This window comes from Varroa destructor, unplaced genomic scaffold, assembly GCF_002443255.2.
Source record: "Varroa destructor unplaced genomic scaffold, Vdes_3.0 BEIS01000003.1, whole genome shotgun sequence".
Lineage (NCBI taxonomy): Eukaryota > Metazoa > Arthropoda > Arachnida > Mesostigmata > Varroidae > Varroa > Varroa destructor.
This window is the reverse complement of record NW_019211456.1, coordinates 17,794,151-17,810,852: the sequence shown is the minus strand read 5'-3', so window position 1 is coordinate 17,810,852 and position 16,702 is coordinate 17,794,151. Positions and strand designations below refer to the sequence as shown.

At 41.0% G+C, this 16,702-nt stretch overlaps 1 long non-coding RNA gene across 1 annotated transcript; it reads left to right on the top strand.

The window, feature by feature from the left end:
• Window positions 1-6,121: 6,121 nt before the first annotated feature.
• On the top strand, window positions 6,122-16,218 carry LOC147756610 (uncharacterized). Its single transcript, XR_015323983.1, has 3 exons — window positions 6,122-6,262; window positions 15,730-15,814; window positions 16,082-16,218. It is a non-coding gene; the product is annotated as an uncharacterized LOC147756610 (long non-coding RNA).
• Window positions 16,219-16,702: the final 484 nt, after the last annotated feature.

Sequence of the window (16,702 nt, the reverse complement as noted above, 5' to 3'; positions counted from 1 at the left end):
TTGCAAAGACACGTCATGATGCGCTCAAATAAAGGTACTAAAGGGTTTCTTTTAATTTCGAAGCCTCCTTTATTGGAACCTTCTCTTCTGTCATTTCTTTTGCAGGTTGGAACACCATTACAGGCGGCGTGTACATCGCAGTGTTGGGTTCCACTTTTTTTTTAACTCAGTGGAACCCCAACCGGACCAGTAGGAAGCTTCAGTATGAGCGCAGCGGGAAACTTCGTGCCCTGTTCTTTTTTCTCACGTGCAGATTATAACTACTGCCTTAGAGACATTTTATCGTGCGCTGCCACCAGCGCTATCGTTTACTGAAGTCATTCCTTTTCATTTATATTTTCTCTATATAGTGAAGGTAAGGCTTGTCAGCGAGATTGACGAATGGACCCCGGATCAATTCATTTCATCTAACAATTTTGACACTTATGAGCTCGCTTTAGTCCGCATTCATATTATACATCCGTTAGAAGGAGCTCCCCGTCGAGCGATCGTCGTTCCCCACTATTGCTAGCTAGCTAGCTAACTCCGGACTCTGATCGTGAAATTTTAACAGAACGAGACAGATACCAACAATAGACTCGTTGCTGTTCTCTTTTGTGAAAACCGAAGTTTGTTGAACATACATTATAACCGGCTAAACACCTTTTCTTACAGCAAAAGTCATTTTGAGAAAATGGTAGGAAGGAAGATTATGGGCGTAGAAGATCGTGTTCTACGATCCTGTCTAAAGTTTGCTATCCGCCAAACATTAAAAAAATACAAATAATTAAAAAAAATGATGGGGCCAGATTTATTTGACAATCGCCGGCGCAATGTTTTTTACATCTGTGTCCCAAATATACTACTCTTCTGAATTGATATGTTGGCGGACCGATAAAGTGGCTACTTTATTCGGGACTGTCTAGTGAGCCTGAAAGGTTGAAGCCAGCACAATTGATAATAAATCAGCAATGGTTGCAGCTTAAAGACCATGAGACATCACAGTACGATCCTTCCTAGAGATTTTAACGAAAGAGCAGTAAGACTTTAAGTATGACGAGTAATCACGTAGCAAATCAATCGGGATAAATGATCGCACCTAAAACAATTCGTGTTTTACTACCACTTCGGACGCTTTGATACTTATTCTGGTGGCAATTGATTTTTTAATTCGTCTTTCGATTTGTTTAAACATAAGAAAAAGGAAACCATTGCCCAAACATAACACCCAATCTTGCATTCTGCATTAAAAGCCTTGGGTGTTGTCAGTTTCATTGTACATAAAGGTTGAAAGCTTGCCCGAGGAGACTACTTTATCCACGATGTGTAACCAATTTAGAATGTAATTGTTTGATCTGCACACCTTTAAATATTCAATGGCTAGATGATATTTAATGACTTAAGGCCATTGTTGGGAAACGATTGTTCTTATGCTCGTCCTCGATTTGACAGGGGCTGGTGGCATTTTGGTACGTGTACAAGAGATCCGGCGACCGAAGTGGTCCACGATATTCCATTCGACGACGATACATGGTGCAGCCAAGCACAAGCAGGTCATTTAGACTCATAGAACTTCGGAATAACGGCTGAAGTCGATAATATGATTACGGTGTAATCATTCTGGCCAGTGTACGTGCTTCGTTCAAGAGCAAAGATTGGTCGAAGTTTGATAAAGAAATTGCTTCAGGAAATACTGAAAATGTTAATAAGAACAAGAACTACAAAGAAAAATGCTGCTGCATGCATTCAGCATTACTTCACGGGCTCTTTGCTGGTGGATCCGTCCTAGCGCGAAGCAGCGGTCTTCCTCATATCAAGTGAAGACATTCGACTTGACGCAATGATGATAATGACCTCACTAAAACTACATAAAGTATGAAGAGCTAAAACGTACCCCGGGATCCTTTTTGGATGCAGTGAAACAACTCACCCAATAGAATAGGTGACATGTTTTTGGCAGCTTAGTTAAGAAGTCTCCGACTGCAGCAGTTCGTAACGCGACTAGAATATAGAACTCATCTCAACATGAAGATGTGGAGATGTATAGCATCCGCTTTAACAACGAACAGTGACGAAAAACCCCGAATGGGCGCACGTTACGCCAGTACTTTGCTAATAGATACTCCCTCCTTCTAGGATTCCTCTATGCTAACATCAACAGTTTCGTTTCGAATCATCCTGTCAGCCTTAACGAGGGCTAGATGTCAAGTTCAGCTCTCAATCCCGCAACCAGCTTGCCCGTTGCTTCTCGTTGAAAAAGAGAAGTGTCGAGCAACGTAACGCTGTCTCAATACTTCCCCTCGTATCATCATGAGGTGTTCTGTTATGTCTAACCTAGCGCATTATCTTCGCCTAGATATGATAGCGTTCGCACCTTCAAAATACCGAGTGCCATACTGCTAACTGATAGAATAGAAAAACTGGCCCGTGCTCAGTTCCGTTGTAAATATATGTATGTATACCGTTTAGGCTGATTATATCGATTTTATTCGTATCAAATATTTTCAGGTATATTATATTTTTTTTATGTATGACAGAGCAATCATTTGTGATATATATGCGCTCGAATCGTAGACGTTGATCTAGGCTTCTCATTTGAAGGGCATCGCTTATACGCATGAGAGGGGGGTCGCAGATTTTATATTGAAGAAACCAAACATTGCGCTCCTATATATACGTACACGCTACTAAAGACACGTATTGTGTCTCAGAAAATTGAACTGGCCACAGAAGCCTTTCGGTAAAGATGGTGAAGGCCAGAATCTATAAGTCCCTGCTGTTAAATATTTACATGAAGGTCAATATTGTTTTTTATTATTGCGACTTCAACGTTCGCTGCAACACTACAAAAAAACAAATTAAGCTTATCGTTCGCAAGAGCTTCGTTTGCCAACTTGCCACAGCAAAAGCCAGGTCATTAACGGAGAGCGCCTTTCCCGTGAATTTAGGGATGACACGCTGGGGAAAAAAGAACTGAGGGTTGAAGACCTGACACTGGGTCAGACTTACTGCATTGAGCCATTATAACTTTCGCACAAGAAACAAACATTCACACAAACTTACATGCGGAGACAAACTAGCTTTTAGCCCGTTGATAAATAAAGCCACTCCTGTCGCCAGTCCCATACCCAGATGCGTCTGTATACGCCTATGCACACAGTAATAGGGAAAAAAGCACCATTTTACAAATTTGGATAAACCTTCTTTCCAAAAAAAGCAAAAACAAGGATTTTCCCAGCTGTTTGGCCAGCGTTATTTCATGACGTCTTAAAACCACAGACGTTGTTGTACACATGAATATTTGTTCGATATATTCTTGTATGGAATAGGATGAAAAACGGGGGCTCAACCTGTGTTGTGGAGAAGAGGCATGTCGTTGTCGATTACGCTGTGGCTTAGTTACTATGTTAAGCTGTACACATTTTTTAGGAGGCTAAGACCAGAGATTGCTACTAAGGTATTTGTTTGTTACAATGGAGCTCTTATGTACTAAACCCTGGAGCTCGTATTTTCGAACATTGGCTCAGGACGGATTCTAATATTGCTTCCGACCGAAGTGTAAGCTGCAAAGTATTACGTGTACCTCTGTATTGTATGGCGATATAGTTAAAGATAGGGTGAAAAAAAAATTGTGTCGGGCAACGGTTGTTCTGTCGACCGTTGAAAACAGCTCACTTAAATCATTTTAACTAATCTATATAAACTAAAATGCAATGTTAGAGTAAATCAGCAAACGCGTGTCAAAATAACGCCACCGTCATTCGACCGGCAAGACATTCTAAATTTCTTGTTCCTGGTCCCTAAACCTATTCATACACTAAATAAGTATTCGAAGAACCCAGTTTTTCTTGTAGACCTTTGACTATAAGGATAGCAATATCATATTGTGAGAGTTATTTTGGCTGTTAGCGATCAAACTGCCATGCAGCATAGACTTAGGAAACTCTTGGACATCGTTCAAGAGTTTCTTAAGTCATGGAGTCTTTCCATAGGCATGGGAGTTCTGTTACTTCATAGGCCTGATGAAATCCACAGCCCTCTCAGTGTGTCTAAGGAAGTCGCAGCTACATCGTATAGATACTATACATTAGAGTAATGTTAAATACTTAATTGCCCGTAAGCAATATTAAAGTACGCACTGCATGTACACTTGTCTCATAGCGTCATAGAAACAAAGATTTCCATATTTGAAATACGCAAATCAGTATACGAATTCCACTAAGCACTATACCGTAGCAGTAGCTTCTATACAATTCCACTAATGTGGCTCCTATTGTATAGCAGTACTCATTGCCGCTGCTGACCATGCGCAAACCACCGGAAAGCTCATCAGTTTAATAGCTCACGATGAGCTTAGCAAGCGTGTCTACCATCGAGTCTTTAATGGAATCACATTTTCTTGTTAGTATAGCCTGGTAGGCAACGCCCCATATACTTGATCATGGTCCCCAATAAAGTACAATACAAACAGAAAACCCACCGGGTCTTTTCTTTGCTAGCACCTAAGTCTTGCTGTCCTTTATATGACAGCGAGACATTACTAAGGCTATTTTATGCGATTGCATCGAGTTGAAGAAGCTATCCATTGATCCTATCATATTCTAGCTACGTTGTCCACTTTCAGACGAGTAGCATCTTGCACGGTCAATATGTGTCCGTGCGTTTGGCTTACAAGTGAATCGTCAATAGGATTGAAAACATACCTCCCCTGTAGTATACATCTGTCCCTAAGCCGCAATTGAGTTTATGCTATAGTTGACCAGTTATAGTTGTGGTCTAACTACCGCCTGAAACAGCAATTTGTTCACTCAGGTATCGGATCGACACACGAAACAAAACTGGTGTAGGAACTGACAAGCTTTCCCTTGTTGTAGAGATCCTCGCAGATGGTCTGACGCCATTCTCAAGCCGCATCCACAGGAGGAGCGGGAGATTACTCTATTTCATGCCTTTAACGGTGGTGTCAACTCTAATCCATACACACCACATTTACCTACAAACACAAATGGTTATTGCAGGAGGAACAGGGATAGATGACACTCACGAGCGCGGTCGGGTTAACTCCAAGCTACAGATGGATTTCAAACCCATCGTCAACGATTGCTCTTAACAATCTTAAGGGTAACGAAAGAGTTCTACCCTTTCTTCCTACTTTCTTCAATAAAACAAAAAATACTTTTAACACTAATAAGACTATTAGTGAGAAGTTCACTAGCCGTGCTGACGCTTTATATGTCCCTTATATCAGCTAGTACAGCATTAGAAAGGGGGGATGCTGCAGCTGCTATAGATATTAGCTAATGACGATCTATTATTTTACATTTGTCAGCTTTATACTCATCCATAGCCATCATACGTCACGCAGTTAAAGCAGACATTTCTAAGCTTCAATTAAAGTCAACAATCTGTGCATTTCATTGTTACGTGGCAATTTCGTGAGAATTCACCATTATTTCTAGTATGTTTCGATGAGCGGAAGTACGCGCTTAGACGAGACATGAAGCGCATCAGAGACAGTACGAAGAAATACTCTATGATCGATAAGGCTTTTCCGAGCAACGGGCTACCGGAAATCACCAGGATCAATCGTCTGATATAACCTTCAGCCACTGAACATATTTGATCCATTAGTCATACGATCGAACTAAGTTTCTGCTGAGTTCCAAGACAAAAACAACTGAGGAATATGTAGAAAACGCACATTTTTTATTCAGTCGAATTATTATAACCACAAATCATTATTCCTAATGTTGGTATATATGTACAACAGTCCAGCTATCAGCGCAATCTTAGTAGATCCCTTTTAGTGGTTCCCCTATACGACAAAGACAATATGAGCAATATGTTTGTCGCTTTCTTTGTGCTTAGTCTCCTTTAACACTGAAGAGTCTCTGCACCACCAATACCTAATACTATTATTATTAGCTAGGCACTTTTATTTTCTCGAAATAACGGTCTTTAGCTTTGCCCATCTCGTATCTAGTTGGTAATGGGAGAAAACGAATCGTATTTGATTATTTTTGCCATCCACAGTCAGTTGCGAGTCGAAAAACCACGGGACAGGCTTCGCCTTCACCCCGATCCTATACGAGTCAAATACTTGTCGTGTGCTCAAATCTATACTGGTCGTTTTCCGTATTATCTCAAGCATCCTATGAAGATTCAATCAGTATCTCCATTTGGCAGACTTTCAAGCTCGGCTTGCCTGGAAGAGCCAAGACAACAGCGAACCAGCATGCGTACCAACTATGGATTCATACCAGTGAACCGGTTAACGAATCAGGTAAATCAGTCGGCCGAAACTGTACCCGAATGAGTATGCAAAGTTCTGGAATAGGCCTCAGGTCTTGCCGAGCTTATCCAAATAATTTCTCAATTATCATTGGGTACATACGTGGCTCCAAGCAAATTTTTAACCCATCGAAAGGCATAACGTCAAGCCTTTTTCCAAAAACTGTTGATTGCGATTTTACTTCGCCGTTTATAAAATGTCTATTTTAGTATTCGGGGAGCACCCAAGCACGGACTATAGGCAACATACACTGTTCCTGACCTGTCTGCACTCGTAGGGTGTACATCGTTTCCGTGCAATTAGGAAATCTTTAAGCAACACGTTAAACTCTAACTAAAGCTTAACTGACATACACGTATTAGCATGAAAAGCTTAATTTAAGAAGAAATTTTTGGTTCTTAAACAAGTGTAACCAGAGCGATTTACAAGCCCTTTGACAATGTATAGAATGGCTATCTTCGAAATATTCGTTATTATGACGGCATGATAACGCACTACGAATATGTTCGATCACATCTAACCGCTAGTTTTTTCTATCAAATGATAAAAGTAGAGTCATTTTTTAAATAAGGAATCTACTATAGAAAAAAACGAATGGGGTGCCAGCTGCTTCGTCCATCACTGTATACTTAAGGAGCCTGAAATTGAAACTGTTAGAGCGGAACCGATCAGAAAACTATTAATGACGCGTATACTTAGCAAGAGAAGCAACAAGAAAACAGAATATAGCCAAAACGTACATACATAACCGACATGTTCAAATGATTAGTTATGATGAAGTGTGATTAAGTCAAGAAACAAGTTAAAACTGATTTTTCGTTGGCGTATGGATTTACTCTCTTGATATGACCGCATTGGCCATAGTGGCGCTAGCCTTATATTGCCTTATATACAAAAAACAACGATCTTATTTGATTCATTGCATTTCACAATGATGATATAAGACGATCGAACTGCAAGTGTTTCATATCGGAGGATTTCTGGCCGCTAATCTACCCGCCAGCGGTCGAGGCTGGAGTCGGGAAAAGAGAGGATCTTAGCGCATAGAGAATAGTTGCGCTTATCAATACTTACAGCTGGTTTTGATAAGCGCAACTATTCTCTAAGTATAAGCGGCTGTCACGCAGTTTAGCCTAAAGATGGCGGCGAATACCACGCTCAGTGCGCTAGTGATTTGACGAAGCTCAATTGCGTTTAGACAGAATGAAGCCAGCGTTTGGGCCATAATGTCCCGTAACCGCGTCTCCTATAGCATTTACCTGATACGCCAATGTTTGCGTTATTACGTTAAACAAAAAAAAAAGTAGCTCAAATGGTGTATCTGCGCCCCAGAAAAAACTCAACGCATGGGAAGGAAGCGGAGCAATTTCATAAGCGTAACGATGTTTACGTGTCGTTAGATAGCATTTAATAGCAGCTGACTTATATATGCCTAAAAAGGGGATAGTAATGGGCAAGTAGGCACAATATAGGTAACAGAGTCAATTAAGCAAAAAGTAGTTCCAGGAGGAAAGTTTGAAAATGCACGTTCTGATTTGAGCGACTGGAACAATTGCGCGGTACAGATACGGCTTCGAGTGTTTGTGAGTGGCATGACCGACCCACGGATCACAGACAGACAACTCAATTAAACAAAATAAAAACGGAAGCTGGTTAAGGTTTGTCATCCGTTGCGCAATCATAAGGCATATCTACTACGGACGCCGAAATCCTCTACTTCTAGTGAACTTCAAAAGAGAAAGCCTAGTCGACACCGAAAAGCCGTAGTCGATTATCGATTCCCCTTAAACGCTCCTATGGCGTTTGCTATTGCTGCTTTTCTCGCTTTTTTTTGCTAATAAATCTATGAATAATTCACCGACCTCGCCCCAAAACATCCACTTATTTTTTGTTTTGCTACGAAGAAACATCTTGCCTCCTGACAAGACGACACGAGCACTCACGTGTGCGTTTACACGCCAGCTATATGTGTATGTGCGTGTCTGCGTGACCCTTACGAAAGTCGTTTCTCTTCTCAAAGGTTTTTTTTTTTTATTTAGTAGGTAGCTTTCATTTGTTATTTAACTAATATTTACATGAGTTTCCGTGTGCGTCAGCGTCGATGGCAGAGATAAGCAGCAGTCATTTAGAGATGATGGTACATAGTGACTATCGCATAAATGAAGACGCCTCGAACACGCATGCATTTATGCTAATCTCCAGGATAGACAGGGACGATGTCACGGGTCCAATATCAGCTGTCAACTACTAGTCTAATTAACGCACTTACTACCATAAAGTTCTCAGGACTACTAACTTTACGAATTTCAAGAAAGTATCCCATAAGGTTGTGTTTCGCATACAATCTGGCTATCTCTAGTATTATTATGTGACGTGTTCATAATGCTGGCACAGCTGCTGTGAAGGGGAGCCCCAGCAAACTAATATGAACCCCTTGCGTGACCAACGGCGCCCTGCGTTGTGTTGCCAAATAGGCTAGACATTTCACTTTATTTTACAAAGTAAATAATAAATGCTCAATATCTTCATGCTAAAATACAAGGAGCAAGCCCAACCATCAGGACAACCGTATGTGGTCTATAACGCCGGTATAGGTAAAATTGTTATTGATGGTGACCGGTATTCGCTGGGGCATTCGTAAAATATGACGGCCACCGCGGATGATTCTTCCTGCCGCTATAGCAAGCTCCCCGAAGACAGGAACGGTCTATTCATCCGTCTCATCTAATTAGGTATACGGACTGGCATTCACAGCCTGTCGCCTTAGGAGATATATGGGGAGCCCAGTTTGATCCAATAAAGAATGAAACCAGTGTCGATCTCCGCTTTTAGTACAAGGTGCCGCATTTGATCACCACGGAAGCTGTACCTTGTTTATGTGCCATCTAGGCTGCCCATCTATAGCTTATTTTTGTTCAGATGTACTTCGAAATAACTGTTGTTCCTAAAAATGCCAAAGTCTAATGTAGACATGGGCCTAAAAAGTAACAGACATCTGCTCTACTGATGACCATTCTTAAGCTGTTACCTTATAGCACTCCTTTGATGGTGTAAAACATTTAGGAGTTAAAGCTTGTATTTCGTCCTAAAGATGAACTAAATCAAACGCACAAAGTTAAGTGAAAAAAATAACACTTCTTACCTGACGTAGACTGATCCTTCCCCTTTCGCAGCTACAGGCTTCGAATGTCTACTAAGGACAATAACTCACAGTAGCCCACGTGGTTAACTAAAAAGGTTTTGTTACCGGAAGCCTTACACGATTCTCGCGCAAAAAGACTAAAATGAAGCGCCTAAAAGCGAAATGCGCTCCCTTAGTACGAATATATATACTCTTGAGAAAAATAAAATTTTTCAAAACAATTTTAGTAGAAAACCGAATAACTGAAAAGGAAACCCTGTAGTATGGCTCGGAGAATCAGTCTTATTTGTGCTTGAACAACATCTGCGTAAATAGAAAAAATGCCTAGAAAGTAATGGGCACGGAGGAGTGTAGGCTGTACGCTATCTTATACATTTCTCATGCAAAACTGCTGTTAACGTTATATAGATCCTGAAATAATGCGGAAAGCAATTCCATAGCTTCATTCCTTGTAACCTCAACCTGGAGGTTAAGGTATACGTGTTTTTAGTAATGGAGAACGTTCCATGCTGTTCGGTTTTCGGGGGCACATTAGCGTTTTTGCAGCCAGCCTCGATGATAAAAAAAATTATACAGACGCCCGCACAACTCCAAAGTTTTAACGTAGCGGCATATTTGCTTTGTAATTGGTCTTGACATAGTTGGGCATACACCGGTTGCTTTATGCCTAAAATTTTATCCTATCTACGAAAGAAATCAATTTAAGTATACTATTCAGCAATAGAAAAGAGCGCGCTGCTTTTCACGCACACATGTCCATCATGAATCGTACCTACACTATGATTAATTTAGTTCTTGGCTAACTGTTACCTAGCTTTTATTTTTACTTATATTTTATCTTGGGACTTTTTTTGCGAAAGCATAAGGGCGAGTTAAAGATACTGGGCTAGCCAAACCCCTGGGGGCTTATAAACCGCGAAAGCACTCATGCTTTCTTTAGTAGCCATCTCATGAACTAAAATGACAGCAGTGAGAGGTCTGTAATGACAACAAACTCTAACAGGTGAACGTCAATGTGTATCTCATAACAATAATAGGTTACAAGCTACCCCTTCAATTATATCGAAACGTAGATGGTTGGGTCAAGGATCTATCGCAATCGCGAGAATGCGATTGAAGATCTAGATGCAGGGAAGATATTGCTCCGATGAGTAAACTATTGTTGTCAATGGCGACAATGCCTCGATGTCTATGTGACGAAATCCTCTGGTAGATGAGCTAGCCTGACGTACGTCACTAACTCCTAACCTAGGGCGCCCTCATTGAGCCGTCACTAAGCGCCTATAAGCATACAGGAAACATCGAAGGAAACTTGTTCGAAGACACCTATTGGCCAGTAGCTTTCTGCTATTGACACCATTCCCTTATTCAGTATCACTAACACACCTAGCTATCTTTGCCCTCAAAATCAACCATCCAGATCACATCTTTGCCCTTAGGTGAACGACTTCTCTCTGGCTAGTGGACCTTTTCTCTGTGCATCAATAGATGGTAACATTTCTCGCAATCGTCTTCCCTATGCAGGTTGATGCAGTATTGATAAAAGACGTGTAGATCACCATATGTAAATACCTCAATAGATCACAAGACGTGCAAATCCGAATCCAAGTCAGCGATTTATTCGATATTTGCTTGTCCGGTTAATTTGACAACGATTATCATACTAAAATGTATCAACGCTAGTAAATGAATCTCAGCTACACAGGTCTATGGTCAGACCCGACTGATGTTTTCTATTTTGACATATCCTTATAGGCCCTTTGCAAATAGTATCTGCCAGAAGATTTCCATTGCAGTAGTAATAATTATGTCAAAATTAGGCAGGAAAACGCTATGGAGGGGCTTTATTTCAATTGTTTGAACTGATAGGCCTAAGGACTAAAGAGCAACCTATAGCTAATATCGCAGTATGGTCTACGCGGCCCCTGTGCAGCAAGGACGGCTGCTGGTTTTTAATTTTAGGTGTGGCCAAAGGACGTTACCGCAATTTCTGCAGAACTGAAAATGAACCTGTCAAACGTAACTTATAGTTCCCTCATAGTTTTATCGTTGCCCATCCATCAAAAAAAATACAGTCGTTCGAGCCGTTTTTAAGACTGTCGACGCTAAAATTTCACTATTGTTTTTAGTTCGAGAAATGTTCTCCGCTTGCCTAGACAAATCTATACTGTTAGGTAACACTAAAAAAATAGGCCTAGGTAGTCACACAGTTTTGAGAAGGACCTTAGCACAAGCGAGTACTAAGAATGCCATCATCATAGGTTTAACCAGCCTAGTACTATGATCATTTGTAAGATTAAGTGTCGAAAACAATAAGCAGCTACAAGTGATTCATGGTGTTAATGAAAACTAGATTATTTTTTACTAGATGCATATATTATATTGAAATTTCTTTTGAAACTATCCAAACAATACCTCATAGATTTTAAAAAATATCTATGTTTGGATAGTTAATTATATATATATATATATATATATATATCAAATTTAATAATAAGCCACGCTACTATATATTATAATCTCACCGATTTCATTACCTAACTTGATTCGACCGTGATATTTGTATTGAGCTTCAAAATAAATTAGACAATCTGCATCACACTCGATTTTTTTTCTTCATGCATACAATTTTAACAGCTCACATTGCTGTCCACTGACGTGTTACAGGTGGAATGGCTTACACGTCAAATTTGATTGTATAGATTGTAATCTCTGACGACGCATAGTGTTATAACTGATAATGCTACAAAATTGTGGTCCAAAGCTTCACAAACAGAAACAAAACTAACTTTAAAGGAAAAAGAATGTACCCTCAGTCTTTAACAAGAAACCCCGCCATCTACGTATTGACCTCTGCATTTACCGTTGCCCGCTCCGCCCTCATTTCGGCTGTGTCTTCTTTCTGATACGACAGTTTATCAGTCAGTTTATCGGTTGTTTCGCATCGTCTACGAGTTGTTATTATTATGCCAAAATCTCATGTTATCTGTCGAGCGAGCTTTTACTGCTTTCCCATCGGAGATATTTCCCTACTTTTTCTTTTTAGGTCGACGGTCGCAGCTGCCAATAGCCGTGCTTTTTGACTAGACGTGGTCCGGGGGCGATTGACTCCGACAGCTACTTCGTTTGCCTTTTTGGGCAGCTCCTAAAGCAGCTTTCTGTACTCTATAGCTAGTTTCTCCGCGTTGTCCCTTAGGCAACTTTTTATTGAATATAAAGGATATTTTAATATTCCAAAATGGTCTCGTTTCGCTATGCTATAGACAAAGCTGTTACCGCCCCATTCGTTATGCAATATAGAGGTATTAGTCTGTTCATTTTCATTGGCTTTATCAAAAATTAATAATAAATTTTTAATAATAATTATAATAATAATAATAATGATAATAATTATCTAGAACGGGGAGGAACAAAGTCGTTATGATAGGACTTGAACAACATTGGAAAACGGACATGGCACAAATCTGAATAGCCGTATTGAGACTGTCACACCGCTGAATCGATTTAAGCAAAAATATAAGCACTACATGACCATTTTCATTTATATGCTATTCGGCATCTGACCTAGACTTCAAACAGGAGGAATTGACCTTTAGCATTGTTTCCATGTCATTTCCTTCATACAAACAGAGACGCTTACATACATACTCTAACCCCGCGCGAATGAAGTGAGTCGGCGCAAACGTTCAGTAACATACCCACACGAACGTAACCTCATAGCTTCCACGCCTTTCCCAAAATAGTATCTCCACGGAATCGTATTTTTACCAGCCTCAAACACTTCTGACTGGTTTGTTTTCCGAAAGCCGTTGTGCATGTCTGTGTCCAAGCGAAAATCTCTCAAACAGACTCATACAGCTGCCGGCACTGCAAAGCGGGTGTCGTTCGGCTGTTGAACGTGGGGCCCAACCGGCTTTATACCAGCTTCCAGTTGTAACTTCTAATGTTCTGTTCTACCTTTTGCGCTTCCCTCGTGTCTCGGTAGCCTTGTAGCCTGGCCAGCATGTCATAGCGTAGACCCGTAACTCTGTGTTCAACAGATATGAACTAGCCCGTTCAGAGAACGAAAGGCGCAGGGTCCGAGGAAGTCACAAAAACACGCACACATGCATATAGAAATGTATGCGTGACACCAGAAGCTCTTTTTTCGAAAGGAGCTCTCCCGGAGATCAAGATAAAGATCTTTTCCTTTCGATTATGCCAAACCGAGCAATCTGACTGTGGCCAACCGCTATTACGCACTAACATGAATAGCGCTCTGACACTGAATACAATTGTGCGCATGTAGCTAATACAACAAAATGGAGAGAAATAGTTTACGCCGAGGAGTGTAACGACACTAACCATGATAGAAAAAAACAGCTAGAAATTACTGCGAAAAATAGGTTATCGGCCGACTTATTGGCTCACGCGTAATAGTACGGCAGAAGTTCTTAAAATTCGTGGCTTGCCTAACCGCTCTACCCGAAAACTTATTTGAATGGGACATGTTCGATCTGGTCGCGTGAGATCAATCAATAGGGAAGTAATTTGTAGTCGGCCTTCGGATGTGTTGATATCTTCTTCTATTGTTGCTCACCAATACAAATTATGAACCACGACGAGTTTCCGAAAATGCGCTTGGTCGTGTTATGGAAAATACAAGTAAAACGCTCTGAATAGGCTGTCGCCAGGGAATGAAATTCCAAAACTCTGACTAATCGCTCAATGGATGCTCCTGATGCGAGACCCATGAGTACCTACATAACATGTGAGATATATAAATAGCACAAAGACATGTTAATCGTGCCGCACTTTTACACGTTAGAGCCTTTATATAATAGGACACCATATGTGGAACATTACGGGTGAAACAGAATATTTATCATGTAGTATTTGAATACGCCACGCTTAGTTACATACGTCACTATGAATGAATATGGTATAGTCATATGATGCTACGTCTCTAATATGATCTTTCGATGTTTCAACAGAAACCGTTGCGATCAATACTTTGTACTTCAATAGTATATGGTTAGTATACTATTTTGAATCGATAAAAAGCGAATGGCAATAAGTTAGGACTAGGTCAAAAATGAAAGCGCTATCTTTGTGAAAGAGATCGATTGAGCTGTAGCATTGTACACCGACGATACACCGGTTAGATTGATGAATCCTCAGCAAAATGTCATCCTCTCGCTGGCGGTTCTCCAACTTTAGATCATCCGGCAATTGTGACTACATTCGTTCGGCCTGTTCTCATTGTTGTCCAAAACAGTGTGATGTAATGTAGTAGTTTGTCATAGCTAAGAGGTTTCTAACTCTCATCATTTCCTGAAAACAGTAGACCGTTATTGACAGTAGGTTACGGCAGAAGCTTTTTTGCTTGTCACAGGAGAGTACTAACCTCACCTTCAACACCCGTGCTGAGAGCGCGGCTCTCGAATTAGGAAGCTTTCGTTGTCGTAGTATAAATAGAGCGAAGTCCCACTAACGAAAAACGGTCGCTGCGGCCCATTGTATCGAAATAAACTCAAGTTACTGGAAATTCGATGTGTTACGATAAATGATGGGTCCTTTGAGTTGCGATTACGTAAAATGGGCCTGGCCACTTAAACGTAATAGATGCAGGCGGTTGTCAGGATTTCATCCTATGTCAGGTAATCTTGATGATCACCAAGTTTTACATAATGGCCTACACCTTGAGCTGGCTGGACGGACGTATTTGGTAACGATATCATTGCATGTTTAAAAACCTACCTTAACGGTTTCTGCCTTTGTACGTGAGGCTCTCGACGTAGTTCAACCTAGCTAAAAATCACTTCTTGTTGTATAAAAATCCAATATAGATTTCGTTATGGCATCGATTTGGATTCCATGCAAGCACAGACTAACAAATCTGTTCTAGGCTAAGCTCAGAAGCACAAGTTGTCCTTGTGGGCTAATCGTTGTCGGGTAAGTTGGTCTTTGATTTTGGTTCCTCCAGTGTCTATTATGTCTGGGATCGTTTTCATGCCACCTCCGGCACAACTTTTTCCCCTGAAGCACAACCCGAACCAATGAAATCACACATATTATTCCTCATACACACGTATAATTGCTGCTCCTGCACGCTAAATATCGCTCAACACACGTAATCCTGAGTTGTAGAAATACAGTTTAGATCCCTTCTCTTTCTCCTTAATCTCTTACAAAATTCACAGTGTTCTTCGCTCATCATCGGACGGTATCAAATGTAATAGTAGGTTAGTTAACTATAATTGTTGATTGCACTTCTGTCTCACAGCCTGGTATCTAATATTCACTATACCACTAACCATTGTATGAACCTACTCAGCCGGAGTCACTCTCGACGATATGTAGCTACAATTGAAAAACAAGTTGCCGGCCCCAGAATTACGTATCGACGAGTACATATTGAGGTATATTTTTCTATTTTTGATATATAAAAGCTTTACACAACCAGCTCGGCGATTTTCTCACTATGCGCCCATGATTTTGATACCTTACCGCGCTACAGCAGCCACTGCAGAATCAGGAACATCATTCATTTTTTCAAATGCTAATCCTGATTGCTATACGTGTCGCTGCATTGCTCGTTTACGAACAAGACAACACCACATGGTTAGCTTTTGCAATCGAGATCTTTTTCAAAAATCACTCATTTACACAGTATTCTTCATCTTCAGCTTTCTGTTTTCTTGAACGAGTGCATTCGACGTGGACGAAGGAAAAACACCGTGTTTATGAAAGCAGTGAATTATCAATCAATATAGGCTCACCCCGGGCCCGTGGTCTTCGAGCGTCTGGCGGGCTTAGACACGGGCCCGTCATCTCCCATCCTCCGAGACTCCGAGCACGTGCTCAGTGCACTCCACAGTAGGAAAGGGAAAACGGGAAAGGGAAATGTGTTGCAGGGAAGAACCGGGGCGCCATGGGGAACACAAAGAAGAGGAAAGCACCGCCAAGCCAGTGCCGCTCAGAGAAGCATCAGCAGGGAAAAACCGGAATCTCCATAGGGAAAGAGACGGTCGGGCAAAAGCCTTTGTCAAAGGTGGGTCGCCGACTTGGGCCGCAGGCTGAGGTGGGGTGGGCTGATGCGGCGCTTGCAGTTCTACAGCAATCTATAGTCAATGCATTACTGGTTGGACCGATTGAATGAACGCGTGTCTGCTGTGACCCACACAAAGCAACTGTATATATGCTGCTAGCCCATTAATGACAATTTGCTAACAATCCATTAATGGCGGCTGATCATTTTGTTACAGCAAATATGAAAAAAATGAGAGTGGAATCGTATTTCCCGTAGA